This window comes from Juglans regia, chromosome 15 (genome assembly GCF_001411555.2).
Source record: "Juglans regia cultivar Chandler chromosome 15, Walnut 2.0, whole genome shotgun sequence".
Taxonomy (NCBI): Eukaryota; Viridiplantae; Streptophyta; class Magnoliopsida; order Fagales; family Juglandaceae; genus Juglans; species Juglans regia.
This window is the reverse complement of record NC_049915.1, coordinates 4,523,875-4,539,431: the sequence shown is the minus strand read 5'-3', so window position 1 is coordinate 4,539,431 and position 15,557 is coordinate 4,523,875.

The following is a 15,557-nucleotide window of genomic DNA, read 5'->3' as shown; positions in this document are numbered from 1 at the left end:
TTTTTTTTTAATGTATTTATTTAGAAAAATGCTACTTGCCCCGCTGGGGGCTTCCGCTGGAGCTCCCGCCGGGCTGTGGCATTTTTTTATTTAGTTTATTTAATTTTTTTTATATAGATATTTTTAATAATTTAAAATATTTTAAAAAATAAAATAAAAATTATAATATTATTAAAAAATATTTTCTTAATCATAAAATAGAATAAAAAATAATATTTATTCTATTTCGTAATTAAGAAAGTATTTTTTAATGATTTTTTTTTTTACTTTATGATTAAGGAAGTATTTTTTAATGATATTTTAAATTTATTTTATTTTTTAAAATATTTTAAATTATTTAAAATGGACATGCTTACAGTCTCATTGGAGGCTCCGGTTGGGCTTAACATGTACCTTTTTATGTGTATTTTTTTAATTTATTTTTTATATTAATTTTTTTACACTTTTAAATATTTTTAAAAAATAAAATAAATTTAAAATATCATTAAAAACACTTCCTTAATCATAAAGTAAAAAAAAAAATCATTAAAAAATACTTCCTTAATCACGAAATAGAATAAAGATTATTTTTTATTCTATTTTATGATTATGAAAGTATTTTTTAATAATATTATAGTTTTTATTTTATTTTTTAAAATATTTTAAATTATTAAAAATATCTATATAAAAAAAATTAAATAAAATTAAATAAAAAAATGCTACAGGCCCAGCGGGAGCCCCCAGCGGGGCAAGTAGCATTGCCCATTTTTTTAACCATCAAAAATATTTTTTTTTAAAGAATAAAAAAATTTAAAATCACTAAAAAAATACTTTCTTAATTATTAAATAATAAAAATAAATAAATAAAAATATTACCCTACTCTCGAATAATTATGAGTGTCAAATCGTATTAACGAGTCGTGTTCGTGTCGTGTCAAAGTATGTACTTTATACTTAATATGTCAATACGAATACGACCCGTTAAGGATTTTGTGTCAAAATTCTAAATCCGAACACGACACGATAAGATAACGGGTTGACACGACACGACCTGTTATGACCGGTTAATGAATAAGAAATAAATTGGCACGACACTACACTACACGACCTGTTTGACTTAATTGATTTTATATAAATATTTAAATATAAAAAATATCTATAAAAAATAAAAAAACTAACTACAAGTCTAAAATTACAATCCAAACAAATATAATCCACACAATTTGTAATAATATTCATTATTAAAATTAAATCTCAAATATAATAAACAAAACATACAATATAAATATATTAATGTTACAATCCCAAATATAATAAAAAATTAAAAACACAAATCTAAACAAATTTAGAACTTGAAGAAGGAAGTGGAACGTCCTCCTTACCCTTTAGGTCTAAGGGTATAAAGGTAAATTTAATTTTCTTAATGGGTCATAACGGGTTGACCCGGCCGTTAATGACTCGTTAAGTAATCATGTCTTAATAGGTCAACCCGTTTTGACCCGAACCCATTAAGGCTAAACCCTAACCCGCTTTTATCGTGTCGTGTTCGTATTGGGTTAACAGGTCGTGTCACATATTACCACCCCTACTCTCGATAAGTATAATATTTTCCTTTGGCTACTCGGCAAGACTTGGCCAGTCTCAATGCCTCACATTCTCTCATTTTGTAAATTATGTTATTTTTTAATAGATTAATAAATGATATTTTGTAATTTAAACTTAAAATTTAAAACAAGTGTCATTTTGATAGAAAATTTTGTCAATCAAGATGAATGGATGACGAAAATATTTATTTTTCAAAAATAATATTTATAACTCAATATTATTAAAAATAAAAGGTAATGTTTTCGATGATTCTTCACTTCATTAAGTCAATAAATTATAAAAAATTCTATACACTACATTATCATTTTATTTTTATCTCACTATATAAGATGAAACACATTTATTACCATTGAATGATCTTTTATTGGATGACTTTTGATCATCTAATAGTGATAAATGTTTCACATCTTACATAGTAAGATGAGAGTGAAATTAGAGTGTGGTGTATAGTATTATTCATAATTATATAAATTATTTTTCAAGAATTGAAGGACTAGTGAGAAGGTTTGTCAAAAAGTATCCTCTCTTTTTCTCTCGAAAAAGAAGTGGAGAGTGAGTAAGTGAGTGGAATGTGTGAGGTGGTTATAACGGCAGGGTGAGGCAGTGGGGTGGTCCCTATAGCGTGAGGCAAGTTCTCTAGCAGCCAACTGTCATCAGGTGGTTGTGGGGTACGGGTAACCATGGTGGAAATAGTGGAAGAACACCTAGGTGACGCCATTTCTTTGGGGAATACTAGTGTATGCTACGGAGGAATGTAGGACTTGGAGGAAAAATGGAAGGAGTTAAGGCTGCTTGATGAGGAAAGAAAGGTGATCGAGATTGATGATGATGTACAAAGGGAACTGCTGTTGAAAGAACAGAAATCTCTAATGGAGAAATTTTGCTCAACAAGGTTGATCAAGGAGATTTTAGAAATCACGCTAGCAAAAATATGGAGAATTAGCAAGGAGACAAAGTTTACTGAGGTGAGTCCAAATACCTTTACCATTGTTTTCGATAATGTTGGTGACAAACAAAGGGTTTGGTCGAGGAGACCATGGTTGTTTTTGGAAACCACGCCAGCAAAAAAAGGTTTGATAATGTTGTTTTTTATAATGTTGCTGACAAGCAAAGGGTTTGCTGACAACCAGCTTCTGGTCCTAAATGAATTCGATGGGAATACTCCTCTCAAACAAGTTGGATTCCACTTAGAGAGTTTTGGGTGAGATTTCACAACTTACCGTTATCATGTATGACAGAAAAGAGAGGGGAGCAGATAGGGGTACGGTGGGAAGGGTGGAGAAGGTAGATGTGCAAGAAGATGGGAGTGGATGGGGGAAGTACTTGAGAGTTCAGATCCACATGGACATAACTCAACCTCTGGCAAGAGGAAGAACTCTCACGGTTAAGGGAAACAATATTTGGGTCTCATTTAGCTATGAAAAGATGCCAATAATTTGTTTCTAGTGTGGATGCATATGCCATGGGATTAATGGTTGTAATTTTTAGAGGGGGGAGCTCGTCAGAAGAAGAAAATCAATATGGCCAATGGCTGAGGGCAACACAGTCTAAAAAAAAAAGATGTTTAGCAATGCTTATGGAGAAATGAAGAGAGAAGTAGATGCAGAAGGGAAAAGGAAAACATGTTTCAAGATGGAGGAAGAAGGGGGGAATCAGTAAAATGAGAGCAGTAGGGAATGAGGGAGGAAAAAGAGAGAGGGAAAAAAGTCAAGCAATTGAAAATGAGGTGAGTGAAAAATTAAAGGAGGGAGGTGAGTTAGAGGGGGAAAGCTTTTTGTTGTAGTATTGCCTAAACAAGTTGTCTTCAATGATAGGGGACAATGCACTGCAGGAAGTTGAAGTGCAATTTGAATCTATAGTGGGGGAGGAGAATCCTGTGAAAGTAGTGGAAGAAGAAGGCAACTTGGTGGTGGACAGTAAGGTAGAAAAGATGAGAGTATGGAAGAGGAGGGCACGGGCTAAACACAAACCAGAAGGGGTAGTCTCAAAAAAAAAATCACAAAAGAAAAGCGATGGGGCTGAGATGGAAGGTATGGGTGGTGACAATGTATGCAAGAGAAGGAAATGGTGTGATATGGCTTATATGCCTATTGTAATGGCGGAGGCTATGATACAACCCCGCCAATCATCATGAAACTCTTGAGTTGGAACTGCCGAGGGTTGGGGGACTCTCGGACAATTCAAGATCTCTGCTCTATGGCAGAGACGTCAAGACCCAGTATAATTTTTATTATGGAAACTAAACTCAATAATAAGAAATGTGATAAAACAAGAAGAAGGCTGATGTGTGATAGGTGTTTTGGCTTGGATGCAGTTGGAAAGAGGGGGGGGGTTTGGTTTTGTTTTGGAATGATAATGTGCAACTGAAAATTGTAAACTTTTCCCAAATGTACATTAATACATGGGTTGTAGGAGAAGGGAAGAATAGATGGTTGTTGACCTGTATTTATGGCGCACCTGAAACTGTGAAAAGGAAAGAGGCATGGTTGTTGCTTAAAACTATGAAATCTAGTGGTAATGAAGGGTAGTTTATAGTGGGAGACTTCAATGAAATTATCACAAATGATGAGAAGTGTGGAGGGAAGGCTAGGCCTGAGGTCAAATGGAATTGTTTAGAGAATTGATGAGTGATGGGAACTTGTATGATTTGGGACGGAGGGGGGACAAGTATGCTTGGAGCAATTCTCATATGGATGCAACATTTACTAAAGAAAAGTTAGATAGAGCTGTGGCGAATCCCCAATGGATGAACATCTATACTGAGGCCTGGGTGGAAGTATTGGTGGCTATAACTTCTGATCATAAGCCATTGTTGGTCCATATTAATGTGCAGGGTCAAGATAAAGGGTTGCAAGTAAGGTAGAGGAAAAGAGGTTTCAAATATGAGGCTAGTTGGGCTTTAGAATAGGACTCTGAAGTGATATTAAAATAGGCATGGAGAAGGACTGAGTCACCAAATGTTACTGGACTTCTAAATGATAGCAAGAAAGCCTTCCAGAGGTGGAATAAGAATAGGAAGCAGAGAAATGGAAAGGAAGTAGAGGAAAAAACAAAGATCTTACAGAATTTACAGACTGTGGAAAATGGGAGCAATGTGGAGGAAATCAGAAAGGTTTCCAAAGAGTTGCATCTAGCATTAGAGAATGAGGATCTTTGGTGGAAACAACGAGCCAAGAGAAATTTGTACAAGTATGGAGATAGAAATACTAAGTATTTCCATACTTGTGCCAATCAAAGAAGGAAAAGAAATTTTATTAAAGAAATGGAAGATGAAAGTAGCAGATCTTTTACTGGTTTTAAGAAGGTGGAAGAAACTTTTAGAAGTTTTTTGACAGGTTATTTCAAACTACAAAACCAAGTCAAGATGACATTGAAAGATGTCTTGTGGGTATGAATAAGAGGGTAACCATAAAGATGAATGAAAGGCTATCAAGAAGGTTCACATCAATAGAAGTTGAGGAATCAGTGAAACAAATGGCCCAATTAAAATCCCCTGGGCCAGATGGATTCAATCCTTGTTTCTATCAAAATCAATGGGGTGTAGTGGCTGAAGGAGTAGAGTTACACTAGATATTTTGAATGGTAACCCTATTAATCTCTGCCTCAATTATACCTATATAACTTTGATCCCAAAAATTGAGTCCCCCAAAAAAGTTACTAAATACAGATCCATAAGTCTGTGTAATATAGTGTATAAAATAGTTTCCAAAGTAAGTACAAATAGGTTCAAATACGTCTTATATGAGATAATCTCCCCTTCTCAAAATGCTTTCCTGTCTGGTAGAATGATAAATGACAATGTCATGGTGGCCTATGAGTTATTGTACTCAATGAAGAGCAGAAATAAAGGGAAAGTAGAAAGTATGACCATGAAGTTAGACATGTCAAAGGCCTATGATCGTGTGGAGTGGGATTTTTTAGAGGCTGTGTTGACTAAACTTGGGTTCTGTGATCAGTGGGTAGAGTTGGTGATGAAATATGTAAAATTTGTCTCATACTCATTTTTTATCAATGGAGTACCTGGCCATAAGTTTTGGATTTCAAGAGGATTGAGACAAGGTGACCCATTGTCACCTTATATGTTCATTGTCTATGCTGAAAGACTGAGTAGTTTGATGGATTTTTATGAGAAGAGTAAACTTACAAGAGGGGTGCAAGTGGCTCGAGGGGGAACTAGTATCAATCATCTACTTTTTGCAGATGATTGTATCTTATTTGAAAGAGCAAAAATTGAGGAATGGAGGAAAATCCAAGAAGTACTGCTTGTATATGAGAAGGCCTCTGGACAAATCCTTAACAAAGACATAACTTATGTGTTTTTCATCCACAATACTCAATTGGCAGACAAGCAGGCCATAAAGGAAGCTGGTAATTCTTTTGTTTGTGACACCTATGAAAAATATCTTAGACTTCCTGCTATGGTAGGGAGATCAAGGTTCAACACTTTTAGAAACCTTAAATAGAAGATCTGGCAAAAAATGTCTAGTTGGAAAAATAATTTATTATCTCAAGCTAGAAAAGAAGTGCTAATTAAGGCAGTGTTGCAGTCCATCCCAACTTACACTATGGAGGTCTTTAAACTCCTAAACAAATTGTGCAAAGAGATCAATGTAATGCTCTCTAAATTCTTGTGCCGGGGTATAGCAGGAAGGGAGAGAATTTGGAGAGGAATGGTGTGGAGGAAATGAGAGAACATGAGTATGCAAAAAGGGAAAGAGGGAATGAGATTCAAGGATTTATAGAGTTTTAATGTTGCACTCCTTGCTAAATAAGGGTGGAAGATACTCAAATACCCTCTTTCCTTGGCAGCAATTTTATTTGAAGAAAAATATTTCAGACATGGAAGTTTTTTGAATGCTAAGTAAGGCACTCATCCTTCTTTGGTCTGGAGGAGCATATGGTCTGTCAGGGACCTCTTAAAAAAAGAGTTAAGGTGAAAAGTGGGGGATGGAAAAGAGATTAATATATGGGGATCAAAATGGCTTCCTAAACCCATCTCATATGTTGTACAGTCCCCAGTGACCATACTGCAGAATGATGCTAAAGTTGAAGAATTGATTGTCAGGTAAAAGGGAGAGTGGGAGAAACAAAAATCAGAGCCATCTTTTTTGATGTAGAAGTTGAACAGATCTTTAGCTTGCCTTTGAGCAGAGGTAAATCAAAGGACAAGATCTTTTGGGGACCAGCTAAGAAGGGTTTGTTTACGGTTAGAAGTGTTTACTTTTTGCACTTGGAGTTAAAAGAGAGAAGCAAAGGAGAGAGCTCATCAGAGAGGAAAGTAGATGATAGATGGAGGAGCATATGGGACCTTGAGGTGCCAGGCGTGACAAAGCTATTTTATGGAAAGCTGCAAATAATTTGTTGCCAACAAAAGAGAATTTGTACAAAAGGAAGGTGATAGTGGATAAAAGATGCCCTATGTTTGATGCAGAAAAAGAATCTCTCATACATGTATTGTGGGAGTGCCCTGCAGCAAATGAATTATAGGGTATGGATGCAAGTTATGTCAAGAAATTGACTAGATAAGAAATGGACTTTCTGGAACTATGGGAGCAACTCAAGAGCAAACTAAACAAAAATCAGCTGGAAGAGATGGCAACGATGTTAAGAAAAGTCTAGCTTAGGAGAAATGAATGGATTTTTGAAAAGAGATTGGGTTGCCCCAAGAACTCCTGCTTTGCTACAAGGGCATCTCTACAAGAGTATCATGAATCTCATATTCAAGTTCATCAAGGAAGGCAGAATGGTGCACATTAGAGTAACTCAATGCAGTAGTTGGTGGCTTGGGAGAAACCAGCAAGAGGTTTTGTTAAGGTTAATTGGGATTCCTCTTTAGATGTAAAAAGGAAGAGAATGCGGATTGAGATCATGATTAGGGATGAAGAAGGAGAGGCTTTGGTGGCTATGTGTGATCATAAGACTAATGTGGTGAATGCAGCAGTTGCAGAAAGTTTTGTCTTGAGGAAAACAGTGGAACTGTGCTCAGACCTCAACATTCAAAATGCCATTTTCAAGGGTGATACAAAGGGAGTGATCGATGCTGTACATAGTGAAGATGAAGCCACATTTGATTTTAGTTCTATCATTGAAGATGTTAAGTTCCATTTCAAAAATAGGACAGATTGGTTTTTACAATTTGCTATTAGAAAAAAGAATATGGTAACTCATACTCTAGCAAAAAAATCTTTAGAGATAGGGGAAGAACAAGTTTGGATAGAAGAGGTCTCAGACTTCATTGTGGGATACTTGTTTGGTGATACAAATTGTAATACGTAAAGATCAATAGAAAGTTCCTAAGGTTATTTAAAAAAAAAAAAAAATTGAAGGGAAAATAACCAAAGGCCTCCTAATTTTTCCCCCACTTTTGCTACCGGATTAATCTATTACAAATTTGCTTTCTTTTATAATTTATCAATATATACAACTTTTTTTTATATTTTATTATTATCAATCACATGAAATAAAGTATTTTATAAGTAAATCATTTAGATAAAAGTCACGTATAAAATGTGATACATTAGTTAGGGTTTGTTTTGAAAAAGTTTCCATCTCAAAATTTTCATATAATTTCATTTCATGTCATTTCAAACATTACTCAAACATACATACTTTATAACTATTCTTATCTCATTTCATCTAATCATTACAACTTTTTCAAATTCTCACACAAAATAAAATAAACAATTCAACTATTTCAAATTTCAAAATAAAAATAATATAAAAAATATATTCTAATAATATTTTATTTAACTTTTAACTTTTATCTCAACTCATTTTATCTCATCTGCAAAAACAAACGAGGTAAACTAATCATTATTCATTACAACTTTCTAAAACTTCCAAACAAAAAATAAAAAACAATTCAACATTTTCAAATCTCCAAATAAAAATTATATTAAAAAATTATATTCTAACAATATTTTATCTTTATAATATTTTTTATTCAACTTTTTCTCTCTCATTTCCCAAAACCCCATATTTGTTTGGAAAATCCATCACAAAATTCTCATCTCATCGCATTCTCAAATATCACTCAAACACAAATACTTTCAAACTAACAATTACAACTTTTTTAAACTAATCATTTCAACTTTTCCAAACTTTCAAACAAAAAAAAAAAATCAACTTTTTCTAGCAATATGTAATTAATTTTATAATATTTTGTATTTAACTTTTTCTCTCTGTTTTTTCAAAACTCAATAAAACATTACTAAAATTATTTCACTACTATTCACAAATTATCTTATTACTATTCATAAAATTTTCATCTCATTTCACTCTTCTCATATTAATGTAACTGAAAATAACAAAATACATGATGAAGAGCAATAAATCAATTATTATTAAAAATTTATCACAAATTGTAAAAGCTTATATATATATATATATATATATATATACTCTTTAATAAAGCCTGAGTATTTTATATGAAGCGACACACTATCAAATTGGTCGGGTGTAAAATAGTTGTACCAATATCATTAATCTTTCTAAAATAATTGTTTTTCGAGTTTTTTTCTCATCATATATTATTTTAGAGTAATATCAAATATAATCATAGAATACGCATGCGCCACATAATCTTTTTAAAAATATAATTTCTCATTACTTTAAAATATTCTTAATTTATTGTTAAAACACGTATTAAATACTAAGTTGGCAAAAGTCCTGGAGATTGAGGTGACTAAAATTCAATTATTTTGTTATAACATATAAGTTTATAATTCCCTAAAAGTTTCGAGAATCGAAGTCACTAATTTTTATTATATTTCACTTAAATCAAACAAGATAAATTGAACAAAATGACTTCATGCCCTATAAATAGCCTTAATTTGACTCCTATCTTCACTTAGGCAAAGTTTATGAGATAGAAGATTGACTTGTTTAATCTTAATACTAGAGATTAAATACTAAAATTGACAATTTTTTAATAACACTTCTATTACATAATGTTATTTCAACGTATGCTAAGTTGGTTGGTTAGATTATTCTTCATTTAGTAAATGTACATATATATTTAATATTGTGCATTGCACATACACTATACAACTAATTATACATATATATGCCCAAGGAACTTACCTCACTAAACTTCATGTTGGATAGCCGGGTCGAATCTGAAAAATAACCAACTCCGACTCCATTGTTGAGGCAAGTTTGCATAAAGGAATCTTATTTTTTGAAATTAATGAAGAAATGAGTAAAGCTACTCTCATCGCTCCCAACTCTCTCTTTATTTTTTTTTAATTTTTTTTACTTAATGATTTAAGTATTTTTTAATAATATTGTCCGTAGCTCCCAACCAAAGTTGAGAGCGGTGGCAACAGAGCCATCTATGAAAAAATTTATTTGCAAGCATGTTCATAGATATGCTAGAGAGACTGTTGATGTGAAAACATGTCATATCAGTTAGCATAAAATAGTATTAGTGCTATGACATTTTTTTATAATTATAATGAATCTCATTATAAATGGTGTATCTGTGCAACAGCCGAGTTGTGTATAGATACATTTGAGGCATATTATATCCTTGTGATCGACCCTGATGCACATGTTCTGTCTCCACTCTCCTTAGCTTTTTAGCATAGAGCTCGGAATAAGGGAGTGCACATAGTACAGAGGTAGCAGAGCTTTAGGGTTTCAAAGGGTGGGCATTGCATTAAGCTGTTATCCAAGACAGGATATGGTGGGAGACAAAACTAAAAAAAGAATCATTTCCCAATATTTGAGTGGACAAGATGATCATCATGAGGACCTGCATTCATAATTATGCCATCGATCAGAATCATATCTCTCCTCTATATATCAAACCATAATCTACATACATATATATATATATATATATATGTTTAATGGACCTAGCTACAACCTGCTGCATGCCTTATAATTTGGAACACAAGATTGATAGTCCTAAGTTAAAGAGTCATTTGGATTCAGAGATGAGTTGAGATGATTTGTGAATAGTTAAATAAAAGTTGAATTGTTTATTATATTTTATGTGGAAATTTGATAAAGTTGTTTTGGAATTTGAAAATGTTGAATTGTTTATTATATTTTGTGTGAAAAATTGGAAAGTTGTAATAATGAGTTGAGATGAGTTTTGAATTCAAACGAGACTTAGTCATAATGAATTATACGGTATTAATTAAGAAAAATACTTTAGTCGATTTCACAAAAATAAACTTACAAATTGACGTGACTTGATAAGATATCATGTCAGAGTGTAAAGTTATTTATAGCGTGAAGTAGATCTAATGTATTATATGAAACTACGTCAGTTTGTGAATTTACTTTTGTAAAATTTCTTTACATATAATCGTAACATGACTATCATTAATTAATATTTATGGTAACTAAAGAAGATCTGCTTCGTAATGATGATCAAAGGGGACATGAGAGATTGAGATCGACTATTAATGTTATGATCATGTAAAGCTCAACATCACCACATGGTTATAATTACCATAAAGAAAGCCCTGCAACAGAAGTAGCGGCCTCTCCAAAAAAGGAGCACTTGCATTGTTTTCTAAATGATTTTCTTTTTCTTTTTCTTTTCTCTGATCAATATCTGTGTTGTAGTACTCATGCTCATGATCCAGCAAGAGTACTTTTGTCTTGCACCTTCAATTGTTTCTTCATTTATTGTCCTTTTATATATTAATTAATGCACCTTCAAACAAAGAAAAAAAAATGCTGAAATCTCCATCTTCTTATAAAGAGTTAACTATGATCAATATCATATCATATCACATATTTTTTATTTATCTTTAACGGTCAAGACTAGACGGATGGATGGTACTCTTCGATAAAAACTCTCGTTTGTTTATATAAATGAGATGAGATGAAATAAAAATTGAATAAAATATTATTTTTTAATATTATTTTCGTTTTAAGATTTGAAAAAATTAAATTAATTTTATAATAATGAAATGAGATAAAATTTGTGAAAACAAACCGGACCTGATAGTTTGCAATCATACGATGTATCAAAAATAATAACTTCGACACCATGCAAATTTACAAAAGCGATCGATATATAGTAAAGTATAGGGTGGAGAGCATATTTTCCAACCATTTGACATGTCAAGTTTACCCTTTTAATTAACAAGCTGATTGTATGTGTTACCATAATAAGGGCTCCTAACAAACTTGTTCAAGCAAGATCAAGCATTTCTAGCTAGTTGATCATCTGTCGAAAACGATGTCGTTTTCATTCTAGACCCTAATATCGTTTTCATTACCATAGTAATGGTTCCTAAATAATGATTATCGATAGTCATTATTTACCGAAATAACAAACTAAATATCATTCTTAGACCCTTTGATGATAGGGGTTGGTAATTAAGATAGGTTTAAACACAAAAATCCAAGAAAATTAACAACTAGCTATGATTAATAAAACGACAACATATAGCCAGGTGTGATCGATTTGTATGGAACAACATAGGCGGGGCCTATGTATATGGCCGTTGCTTGGTCTCCATCCTACAAGCTAACGGTCGGATTTAACATACATATATATGTAGGGAAACCCAAATGAAGGGCCAGGATCAGTTAGGTTGTGAAAAGGAATGGGAACTTCAGGGTTGGTAACTTTTTTTTTCCAAATGAAGGAGTACGTACTTGGAAAACTGCAGAAAGAATTGGCATGTCGGGATGTTTGCTTGGCTTGCAGTCTACACCATGGAAAATAAAAGGGGCCCCTGAATATATATATATATATATATATATATATATATATATCTATATATATATATATATTTATATATTGAAAGAATGGTTTGTTAGTTTTCATGGAAATTGGGAAGAAAAACATCTTCGATCACTTTCCTAGTGAAATTTCTTCTTAAAATAAGTTCGAGTTAACATAGGAACAGGTTGGTTACGCATGTGTTATAGACCAAGTTCATACCACATGACATTGGCGTAGGTAATTGAGATCATCGTGTAAAGCCTTCATTGGAGAAGGCTCAATCAAAACTACATGCATACATATGATCTATCTGAGTAATGCTATATACCACACTATTATATATTCCATTTTTATAAATTTGATTCTTTCTATCACTTTTGTATAATGGCTTATTTTTTTCAAAAAACAAAAATTGAATTCAATGGTTGATGAGCAATGCTATCTCATTCTTTACAATTTAATTACGTGGGTCACAATATTTTCTCCTCGTCCTTTTACATCACTCATAATATTTTCTTTCTCTTGTTTTCCTTCATCACTCTTGATTATAATTGTTATCAACTAAGCTGGTTTTAGTTGATTGATTCTCCAAGTTCTGTTTTCTTATTATCATAATTGAGAAATACCATAATTACAAAGAGATTACACAAAAGTAGATTTATAAACTGATGTGGTTTGATGCAGTACGTCGATTGTAAAGTTACTTTTAATATAAAGTAGATTTAACACATCATGCGAAACCACGTCAGTTTATGAGTTTATTTTTATGTAATCTATTTATGTTTGTAGCAGTTCTCTTCATAATTTCAGGTTACATCATATTATATATATGGTTCAGAACTATATATGATAACATATCCATTTTTCTTATTTTTTATATTTGAACTCACTAATATTTAAGCACACATTCATTTTTAAAGAAAATATGTCTGGTAAGAGATATGAATTCCAGGAAAATAAAAATTGAAAATTAAGAAGAAGAAGAGAATTGTTACTAATTAAATTAACTCAATCTCAACCCTTTAAGAAAATTATAGACAATCAACAGAAGAATTAAAAATTGAACAACCAATTATCAAAGAATTTATTTTTCTTTTTACATAAAATTTAATTATTAACACTAATGCAATATTCTATTATTTTTAAAATTAATAGACATTATATATCTTAGTTCCTCGCCTTTAAATCCTAACATTTCATTATCACGTCAGATGGCCAATTATCATAGCATAATTATCAGATTTGTGGCATAAATATATATATATATATATTAATTACTACTTCTCATAATAATTTACAAACCCACATTATACACTTAAGGACTCATGATCATGTACGTAAGACTTGGTGCATGATATTATCAGGTCCAATACAGCCATACAGTTCTCTTCAATTTCTTGACTGAGTCGGGAATAACCCATGAAATGTAAATGTTCATGTTATTATGCAGAGTTGATACTCATTATAAGAAATCAGACATTTTTTAGAGCTGGTTGTCTAAAAGTCTTATATATACACAGAAAGCTTTAAAATACCATTATGACCACATGCATGGTGTATTTATCTCTCTTAAAAATAAGATAATTCAAATCGATCAAATAAGAAGAGATCCATTACAAAAAAAAAAAAAAATGTTTATTTTATGTCAAAATAAGTCTGTTTTCATCGTAAATAGTAATTGTCTTCATAAATAATCCGTCACAAATGTCGAAAACAATTTATTAATGGCATCCAATATGCTATATATCACACCACTTTGTATACATATCATGAATCCCAATCCCACATGTAGAGGGATCAATTTGATTAACTTGGATTTGAACATTTACATTTGAACTTTTACTATAAGAAAAAATGGTTATTAATTCGCAATTAATTATTTATGATAAAAATGATTATTTGTTACGAGAATTGATGATCCATTCATAATAAAGTGTCATCAAGGATAGTTAGCATACAACAAAAACGAAGAAGTGATTGATGGTGGCTGTTTATCTACTTGGATGGATCGCTTGGCTTGAATCCTGATCTAATTATATTAATGACATCCAACAACTCTGCCACCAGCAACACCTTGCCCAAATAACTCGGCGGGGGCTACTGATCCAAAGCTCCCCCATAAAGTTGTATATACTTAGATCGTGTCACGTACGTGTTCTAAGTTTATTTCAGTGGATATTGCAATATCTTTTAGCCACACGAGTGTTTACCATTTTTGTAGAGAAACTATTTAATATTAATAGAAAAGAGTAATGTTAGATATAATTTTAAAGTATGTAAGTTCTGTTCATTCTTTTTGAAAAAAATTGAGATCTATTATTAAAAAAAATTATGTGAATCTCATATTTATTCATTTTTTTCAAAAGGAATACTGTGCAAGAGTTGCATACTTTAATACTGCAAATATTATTTCTTATAGTAAAATTCATTGCATTAGTTCCCTACGACTTCATATATATTTTGAAGGGCTCATTTAGATATTAAAAATATTTCAGAATATTTATGAATCATTTGTTAATAACAATAAAATAATTTTAAAATATCTAAGAATAATCGTGTTCCTAAACAGATATTTCAGAATATCTGTACACTATCATTAATCGCCAATGCTATACAAACGTGTGATGGTGGAGTTTACAAGTTATGTAGGTTTCTATAAATTAAAAGTTCAAATTTATCAGAGTTTAAATAATTTTTTTAATAGAGATCAGTAATTTGAAAATTATGCAAATATAACATATATTTTATTCGGTTAGACCTCTGATTCATGCAATGCACCCATATTACGCAGATAAATCATCAGGTTTTAATCAATGAAATTAATAGATTTTACTTTGTTTTTGTGTAAGAAAACATTTTCTTAATTGTAAAAATTTGAAAAAGATTCTCACAATTGAGTTTGCATTTTGTGGGTGCAAAAATAAATATTCAATTATTTATTTTCCAAATTTCAATTGCACCCACTCTACATATATGCCAATAGTTTGTGCATAAAAAATGTTAAATTTTATAATTTATATTACAAAAATATAATAATTAGGAACTAAATAATTAGATATATAATACTTATCCCGCATAGAAAAGTATATATATATATATATTTAATTGATGATAAAGAATTTTTTTAAAATATTTAAAGATATTAAAAAAATGTATAAAAAAAAGACCAAATAATCTTCTCGGTAGACACTGGAGAGTTTATGTGGCTGTAGCATTGTCCTAAATAATTATATGTAAAAAAAAAAGAAATTAAGAAAACAAATAGAAAATGACAAGTCGA